Raw genomic sequence first — 9,958 nt, forward strand, 5'->3', positions numbered from 1 at the left:
AGTATGATAAACTTAAATCATTAATTAATTTATTTAGGTCCCAAAATTATTTTTCTAAAATTTTTATTTTTTAACTTTCTTTATATATTTTTTGTAATTTTGTAAAAATGTAAATTTTGAAATTTTATAAATATTTTGAATATTTTGTAATTTTTATTGAGAGAGAGATCAATTTGTTCATTCTCAAATTTGACAGGGACCAAAAGGGTATTTACATCAATCTATTATTCGAATTGTAAAATTCAACTCGATTTAAACTAGAAACTCGAATTACTTATTCGAGTTGACTTGAATAATTCAAATAACTCGATTCGATTAACTCGAAATTAGGTAACTAAAATTTTTTTATCGATAAAAGATATTTAAATTATCAATTTTATCTTATTTTACCTCACATGTACAAAACATTTAGTAAGATTGTAATAACTTAACACGTCATGTCGCAAGTTCTTATTTGTTGGTATTGTATTTTGGGTAAAACGAGATGAAATTAATAGTGTAGGTACCAATGTTGATAAAAAAAATTAGGTACTTAAGTGAGCAAATTTATATAGCTTGAGGACCCATTTTGAAATTAATTCCTCAGTGTTTTTTTTTTTGGCCAAAGTTTTTTATTAGTTTAAGTGGAAAGTAACGTCAAAGTCCACTCAAGAAATTTGGTGGGCTGGGCCCAATATTGTTTGGGTTTGGATCTTAAACTTAGATGGATTGCAACCAAAGAAATTTTTTTAATATGATTTTTACATAATCTGGTTTTGCTTGATTGGAAATTAATTTATGAATGAAAAATGGCGTAATGTCAAACTTAGACCTTAATATTTATAAATTTTTTCATTGTGATCCTTTTTAGCTAAATTTAGTCACTAATCATTCAAAAAAGAGGTAAATATTTTATTAATAGAAATACCAATAAAAACATTAATTTTTTAATAATGTTGCATAGACAGTTCTTGTGTACTTCATGCTAATTCGGCACTATTCGTCTTCAATGTCATGTTAACAAATAATTTAAAAAATTATAAAATATTCATAAAATAAAAAATTCAAAATTATAAAAAAGATAAATTAAAAAAAAGGCATGAAGTACTTGTGGGTTGTCGTGCAGGCTACCGTTAAAATTTTAATGTTTTTCTCAATATTTCAATTTAAAAAATAGCAATTTAACTCTTTTTGAGATATTGATAACCAAATTTGACTATTTTCAAGAGGTTGATGGTCAAATTTAGCTAAAAACAAAGAATAAGGGTCAAATTGACAAAAGATGTAAACATTGAGAGTTAAATTTAACATTATATCCTGAAAAATAAAGGGCTAATTTCACTAAACTTCTTAAACTATCACTCTAATTTTAAATTGACCCTTAAACTTCAAAGCTTTCTAATTGAGTCCTTATAATATCATCATTGTATCAATTATGTCATTTTATTGCACTAGATGTCATTTTGGGCGTTAAATGCCGTACATGGAGTGTTTTATAATATGTGGATCAAATTGTAAATACAAGTGTATTGCATGGTCAACTTTGATTTGACATATTAAAAAAAATCAATGTCAATAAAAATTAGCATTATTATTTATTTTCTCAACAAACAAAATCGTGCAAAACTAATAAGTTTGCACATGATTGAACTCGATTCCATTACCTATAGCATATATGTCCCAAATGTCTCAAAACGATCCGATAAATTAAGTCAGGGGCGGAGGGAGGAGGCAGCCTGGCAGGTAGTGGCCTCCGCCCCCCCCCCAAAGAAAAATTCACTATATAATCCATTTAATTTTATACAAAATCACAAAAAAGTATAGTGATAAAATTTCACTTTGCTCCTCACAATTTTTTATTCGCTCTTAGAACAATTTTCTACCTTTGCCTCTACCACAGGTTATAGGTAGGATAGCTCCAAGGCCTACTCTCCCAATGACAAATTATTATTTTAATCCCTTAAAGTTTTTTTAAAATTAGAAGTTAGTTTAATGGTAAAAATACATTTTGCCCTCCAAAGATGAAATATTTTCATTTTAATCCTTTTATAATTCTAAAATAACAAACATATACAAAGATAAAATATTACATTGACCCTTTTAAAATTTAAAATTTTAATGTTAGCCCCCAAAAATAAACTTATGTCTTCGCCTCTACCAAGGCACTTTGAAGCATTCCAACTCCGTAAAACAGTAATACACCCCTCAACAATATCCAAATGAAAGTAGAGTATATAGCTAGGCGGCAAGTATCAAGTCTACATCGTCACCTTCAAACATAAGGCGACCACACTGTCTCTATCTTAGAACAAGATCAATGGGGAACTCAATGGTCCACCTGCTTGAATATATATTCAAATTTTTATATATTCGCATTCGAAATATGTTAATATAATCTTTAATGGTAATATAAAATAACATTGTTTTGCGACATATTTAGTCAAACTCTAGGCTATGTATTTAGACTGCACCAACCACCTGTTTGATGAAATGCTTGACCGTCGGCCAATCCTATATTCAAGCTTGTTTGTGGTCCAGCCCATGTTTGGCAACCCAACATTATAGCTATGGTAAATCCCCCACTTTTGTTCTTTTCCTTCTCTATACCAGACTTATTCATGGGTCTAGTTGCCCATCCGGTTCGAGATCCCTCTTGATTTGAGTCAAGTTGGATTTAGATAGATTTGATCGTGATTGAGTTATCCACTCAAGCTCAACAGTTGGTCCAAAATTTTTAAGGGTTTTGATAAAAACATTAGGCTCGAAAAATGTATTTGGACAAAAAAAAATCCATTTAAAATATGGGTCAGGGTCAAGCTTGGTCCAACCTGGCCTATTTTTAAAGTTTGTAATATTTTATGTTATGTTATTTTTATGTAGTATCTAATTTATAGCACAAAAATTAACTCTGTAGTAATATATAACACGAAAATAATTCCGATTAGCAAAATTTATAAATATGGGCAAACTTTAGCAAAATTCTAATACTGAATAACATTAAACAATGTCATCAAACAAGACATACATTAACTAGTATCTCCATATACGATCCACTGAATTAAACTTTCCAAAACATCTCGATATTAAAATTACCTGAAAACCCTACTATATTCCGATGTCATTTTCCTATTTTTCAACCAGAGTTATTATGAAAAGCACCTCTATTTAATAAAAAAACTATTTTTCCAACAAAGGAACATGAAGCAATCTTACTTATTGTGGGTTATCTACACATATTATCTTAGAAAATACAATTTCATGTAAACCAATTTTATTAATCTTAAAATAACTTAAATAAAAATATATTTAATAAAATTTTATGTAAGAACAATTAGTAAGTGTTGGTTTCGGTAGTAAGATACATTATGCTTTCAGAGAGAGAATTTATGTTCGAACCTTAAAACGATATTATTGAGAGGATAACCATGAATCTCGAAATGAGTATTTTAATGGAGTATAAAATGGATATAAAGGATACTTTGGTCATAAAAATATATGTAAAAACAAAATAAATTTTTGGTTGAAATGATAAAATCAATAGTCTAGAAACTGTAGCTTCCTAAGTTTAAATCACAACATTTATAGGTTTTATTGATTATTTATATAAATATATATAAGATAAAAACATCACTGTAATAATATAATTTTCTTTGTAAAAAATGACTTTTCAATTATTTTTCGATTGAGTTTATGTTTGGTTAACTCGCGATATCAAAATTGTCAAATATTTTAAGTATAATATAGATAATAGATTAATAATCAAAATAAAGTATCTAAATAAATTGACATTAAAGGTGTTTATGGCCTGGCTAGACTGATGCTCAATTCTAAAAAACTTTTCAAGCTCGAGCTTTCCCCGTCCAAAAAATCATATCATTGTTCAAAAATAATAAAATACTAAAATTACATTGTTTTATATTAATAATTATCTTTTTTATATTTAAAAATATTTAATTTAGCTCTAAATTTCTTTCTTTTATCATATTGATCCTAATTCTCTCTCTCTCTCTCTCTTTATAACATTGGCTTTCGTCCTTTAAAATTTAATCAATTTGAATTTTTCAGAAAAATTAATTGAACCGTTAAAATTTTAACAACAGTTCACATGACAATCCACTTGTACTTCGTAATTTAAAAAAACATAAAATTATCATTTTTTCAATAATTTAAAAAATCTTAAAAAATTGTGCACTTCAATTATGAAATGTACAAAAATTGCCACATCAATACCGTTAAAATCTTAACAATTCAATCAATTATTCTATTTGGAAAAAAATAACCATAGTGAGTACTTTTTTGAACAATCTCATTATAGATTTTGATTATATCGCTGTTTTTTTACACAATGCCTAGAATTATTCATAGTCCCTTCTAAACTTATAAATAGGAGGATAATGCGCTTCAGCGCACTCGAACCCATATCCTCCGATATTGACAATAATATTCATACTCATTGAGCTAAAATTCAATCAATAATAATAGTGGGTACTTAAAATTTGAGAGAGTAGCAACAAAGTAGAAGGGGAGTCCCTTCCTAGGCAAATTGGGCCAAAAAATTGCCGACAATGTCACAAATTGCATGCAACGTTATGGCAAAACATTGCGCCCACGCTAGTCAGATTTAGCTTAGCTTAGCTTAGCTTAGCTTAGTATATAGCTGACACCGCCAAGCTAACCTTCATGTCTTATCCATCTTAATGGCTCATAAGGGATCCATCGGCCTTGGATCTACATTACAATGCGATCCAATCATATATCATCACGAGCCAAACCGAAATTTTATGGGTAAATTGCATCACAAGTCATCCAACTATTGCCTTTTTTCCTTTTGTCACCCAAAGATCAATTTTTTAATTTGGTCACTCAGTTCTTGTCCCTTTTTTTTGCCACCTAATTATCAATTTTTTTAGTTTGATCACCCAATTAATATGTAAAATTTAAGAGCTAAATTTGTTATTATATTGATTTTTTAACCGTCATGTCACCCCCTCGTTAGAGATTTAACAGCACTTAACGAAAATAGACTAAAAAAAGTCTCAATTAGTTGGGTGACCAAAAAAGAAAATGGGCACTAGTTGGGTGATCAACAGTGTAGTTTACCCAAAACTTTTCTAAGGTAGGAAATAAGTTTATATATTTTTACAATAACTAAAATGTAGTTACATCATTTTAATGGCTTGTATCTTTATAAATTTTTGACTTAAGGGTTAAAAAAGCCTTCTGTAAAACAAAATAAAAATCAATTGAGCCCTTATGGAAAAAATGCACCCAATTGAGCCATCGGTGACAAAAAAAATCAATTAGCCCATTTTGTTAATAAAAATCGTCAGTTGACTGGTTTGATCGTTAACCTCACTGACATGATGGATGGAATCAATTAGAAGCTACCAAGTGGCAATATGTTGATTAGTTGTCCTTAATTGCTTGCTTTCAAATTTGAAAGCAACTAAACTACTCTATTTTTAATGCATAATGATAAATTTAGCCTTCAATGTTTACATTTTTTTTGTCAATTTAGCTATTATTCAATTTTTTGAGCTAAATTTAACCATCAACTTAAAAAAACTAGTCAAATTGCTTTTCTTCAACAGAAATGCTGACTAAAATATTATTTTTTTAATAATGTTGGTTTGGCAACCCATGTGATAGTTCATGTGCACTTAATGCTAAAATGACATTATTTTGTCTTATATACTACGTCAATAAATTATTTAAAAATTATAAAATATTTAAAATTTAAAAAAGCTCATAAAATTTCTTAAAAAATAGCATGAAGTACATGTGAATTGCTATGTGGGCTATCATGTTTAAAATTTTAACATTTTAGTCAAGATTTCTATTAAAAAATCAATTCGACTCTTTTCAAAAGGTTAATAGTCAATTTTGACTTTTTTAAAAAGGTTTAGGGCCAATTTTAGCTCAAAAAAATAATAAGGGTTAGATTGACAAAAGATGTAAGTATTAAGGGTTGAATTAGATATTATGCCTTTTTAAAGGGACCAATTTGCTCAATATAAAAATTTAGAGAGACTTGATAGGTCTTTTTACCAACTAGAATCAAATCAATATAAAACACAACCGAATTGAAAATCAAAATAAATTTGAACCTAAACTAGAATAAATATAAACAAAATCTACTTATAATAGGACTTAAACTCATAATAAATCTAAAACTCGAGCCTAATAATATATATATTGATATAATGCGTAGAACTATCCATAATCCCTACCCAACTCTTAAATAGGAGGATAAATGCATTTCAGCGTGCTCGAACTCATGTCCTCCTGCATTAGCAACAATACTAATGCCAACCGAATTAAGACTCAATCAACATGAAATAAATATATTTAAATATGATGAAACTCAAATTTAAGATATTAAAACAAAAAATAAATATATTTAAGATATACTTTAGATATTATATTAAATTTAAATAAAATATATTTAATATATTAAAACAAAAATATCAACGCATATTATTTTAAACTAGAAATCATATCATGCATATGCATGTGATAATCATGATTTAGAATACAAATATGTGTTTAAAAATAACATATAATAAACAATAAAATGTATAGTTTGAAATTAATTAGTCATAATGAAACATGTAATATGTACGATATTAAAATAAAAAATTGTACATATTTAAGGTTTTACCAATCCAATTGATGTGGGTTCAAGTCCCACCATATGCATATTTTATTGTTTTTTGTTAAAATAAAAAGACTAAAGTACCCTCAAATAATATAACTTATTTTAATTACGGAATAAACCTGGTCATGGGTCGGGTTCTAGTCGGACCGAGCTGATGCAAAATTTAGGCTTATAGGCCTTACTCAACCCTAAAAATGGGCCTAAAATTCTACCCAAGCCCAACCCATATTAAAAATGTTAAACCCGAGCCTGACCCAGCCCCGCTCGTATTAATTTTTTAGATTATTTTTATATAAAATAAATTAAAAAAATACAATACATCAAATACACTAAAAACATTAAAATAAATGTTTCTCAACAAATTGAAAATGCATTTAAAAAAATCTTTATACTTAAATTACACTAAAATAGATGCAACTTAGCAAGCAAATGCCCCTAAAATATAAGTAAAATTAACAACAAAACAAGAGTTATACAATATTCAAACAATAACAACAAAATAGTAGCAATATAATAGCGAAATGCTAGTGAAACAGCAATGAAACAATTTATTCGAGTAGGCCAGAACCACAAAATCTTGCCCGAGGCCTAACCCATTTAGAAAATAGGCATTATTTTTTATCCAAACCCATTTTTTGGGTTTATATTTTTTCTCAAACCCTTCTATTTTTTAAGTGGGTCTTCAGGCTTAGGTGAATAGCCCAACTCATAATCAAATCTATTGCGGAAGGATATTCCCGATTAAGGGTGAGTTTGGATGGGCAATGTGTTTACCTGCGGTTAGTGTAAAAACAGCAGTGGCGGTGAGATTAGATACTGTAGTGTGAGACAAAAAGTAAGCTAAACACACCGCACCGCACCCAATCGCCCATCTAAACCAACCCTAACTCGTGATACTAATTAAATCAGAAGTTTATGTTTTAATAACCGAAGGTGGGGTTTTGGATGCATGCACTTGTCACGTCTATGAAGCTCCATAACAAAATATCTCACATGCATACGTTACTAAAATAGGGGTGATATGATGATGATGATGATGATGATGTGTTTATGGAGTGTTAGAATAGGATACTCCCTTATAAAAACAAATGATTTGATAACGGCTGTTTGTTTTGCAATTCCGTTACACTGGATTTATTCTGTCCTTATTTGTCCATAAAGACAAATTTAAGTCCGTTACCAATCATCATCATACCATGACGTCATCGCTTTCCCACCACCGTCCATCGCTCTCGTGCCTCGCGTGATGCTTTCTTTCTCTCAAATCTCATCATGTTTCTTTTTCTCTTGTTAAATAAACGTTAAAAAAATAGATATATAATTAAAAGGGTAAACTATACCAATGTCACTAAATTATTAATAAATTTATGTTTTGTTCACTTAACTTTAAAAAGTTATAAAATAGTCACTAGATATTCGAAAGTTTTCATTTAACCTATTGTACTGTTAAGTTTATTTTAAAAGTTCGACTAGTAAGTTCTAAGTAAAGATTCGATGATCGCTGGATTAGTACCCATCCCTAAAAAGCAGAACGTATATTAGATCCAAGTGAATCTAACAATTATTGTCGGAAATCAGAGAAAAAAACTATTTGGATTTTGGTTCACAGATTCATGACATTCAAAGTTGTTTCATGAAAAAAATGAATTGTGGTGCAAACATTGTGAACAAAGAATGCCATACAACAACAATTTTAATATCTTGATGACTTAGATGAAAAGTTTTGAAAAGTTCAATTACCATTTTGTAACTTTTGAAGTCGAATGACCAAAACATAAATTCACTAATAGTTTAGCGACTTTGAATGTAGTTTACCCATAATTAAAACGATCTATAAATTTATTAATAGTTTAGCGACTTTAAATCTAGTTTATCCATAATTAGAACGATCTATAAATATTAGATTATGTCACACTTACGATGTGAGTGAAAATATATGTAATAAACATATTTATGAAAAATACTGCATAGAAAAATAAAAACGACTTTGATTGAAATAATATTAGTGGAGTTTTTAACTCCATAAGTAAAGTTAAAAACCATTGTGTGTTACATTTATTTAATTTTAAAATTTTAAAATACTAATTAAAGACATCTGGTGGTTTTTTAATTCCGTTTGTGGAATTAACAAATTTCACCGTCAATGTATCAAATATTAATCCTAAGTTAAAATATAAAAAAAATTATGATATATTTGTTAGTTTCGTAAAATGATTGGGTATTCAATAACTAGCTAATTTAGTTGGGATTCAGTTGACATCAACTTAATCAATCCCGGTTGATTGGGGTTTTTTTTTAACTATACTTCTATATTATATTTTAAGTGTCTGACTTAGTTAATGGTACCCACAAATAGGGTCTCAACCAATATTTTTTAAATCGAACTGGTGATCGAACAAGTTAGATTATTGGTTCATCGGTCCAATCAGTTAGATTAAAAAACCATTAAAATTAATTATTTTTCAAAAATATCGGTTCAATCGATCTAACAAGTTCAAAGCCACTTTTCGAATCGGTCCCTCGACTGGCTTCCGGTCTGATTCAAACAACACTAATCTCAACTCAATTAGGAAATTACGTACCCCTAATCTCATTATTTTTACAAAGCAACAAATATTATTTTGAAAATATTTTTTGTCATTTTATCTTTCTATATTTTCATATAAATCTAAAAATAATACTTATACATATGAATAAAAAACATGATTTCCATTGTTTTAACTTTGTCATTTCAGCTAAATCAACATTTCATTTTTATAAACTCGTAACATTTTCTACTCACATAGTAAGTGTGTTATAATTTATTTAGTAGCTTTTAGGTGTAATTTACCCTATATTTTAAGGATCAAATTTAGATAAAAGTATCATAAAGGCCCTTATGCTGAGAATTAAATTAAAATTTGTCATTCTATTAAAAAATGGGCAAATTAATTCTGATATGTTAAATTAAAGAGCAAACAGGTCTTTTTGTTAAAAATTCCATCTATTTTCAACGTTAAAAATTGGCCATTGTACGTCAACATGAGGTACACATAGCACATCACGTGTAACTGTTTAATTATTTTGTCAACCACATCAGTTTTTAACAATAGAAATAATTGAAATTTTTAATAAAACAATCAATTTATTTTTTTTATTTAAGGTAGAAAAATTAATTTACTATTTTTTTACTTAAAAAAAAAGGTAAAAAGTAATTCGTTGTTAGTTGTGGAACAATGGGTTGTTGTTGTAATAATGTTGTTTCTTTGTTTTGTTGGTTTAAGGTTGCTTTTTTCTCGTAATATGAAAACTGTTTTTTTAGCAACATTCCATTTGGCCACG

Source organism: Gossypium raimondii, chromosome 8 (genome assembly GCF_025698545.1).
Source record: "Gossypium raimondii isolate GPD5lz chromosome 8, ASM2569854v1, whole genome shotgun sequence".
NCBI lineage: Eukaryota > Viridiplantae > Streptophyta > Magnoliopsida > Malvales > Malvaceae > Gossypium > Gossypium raimondii.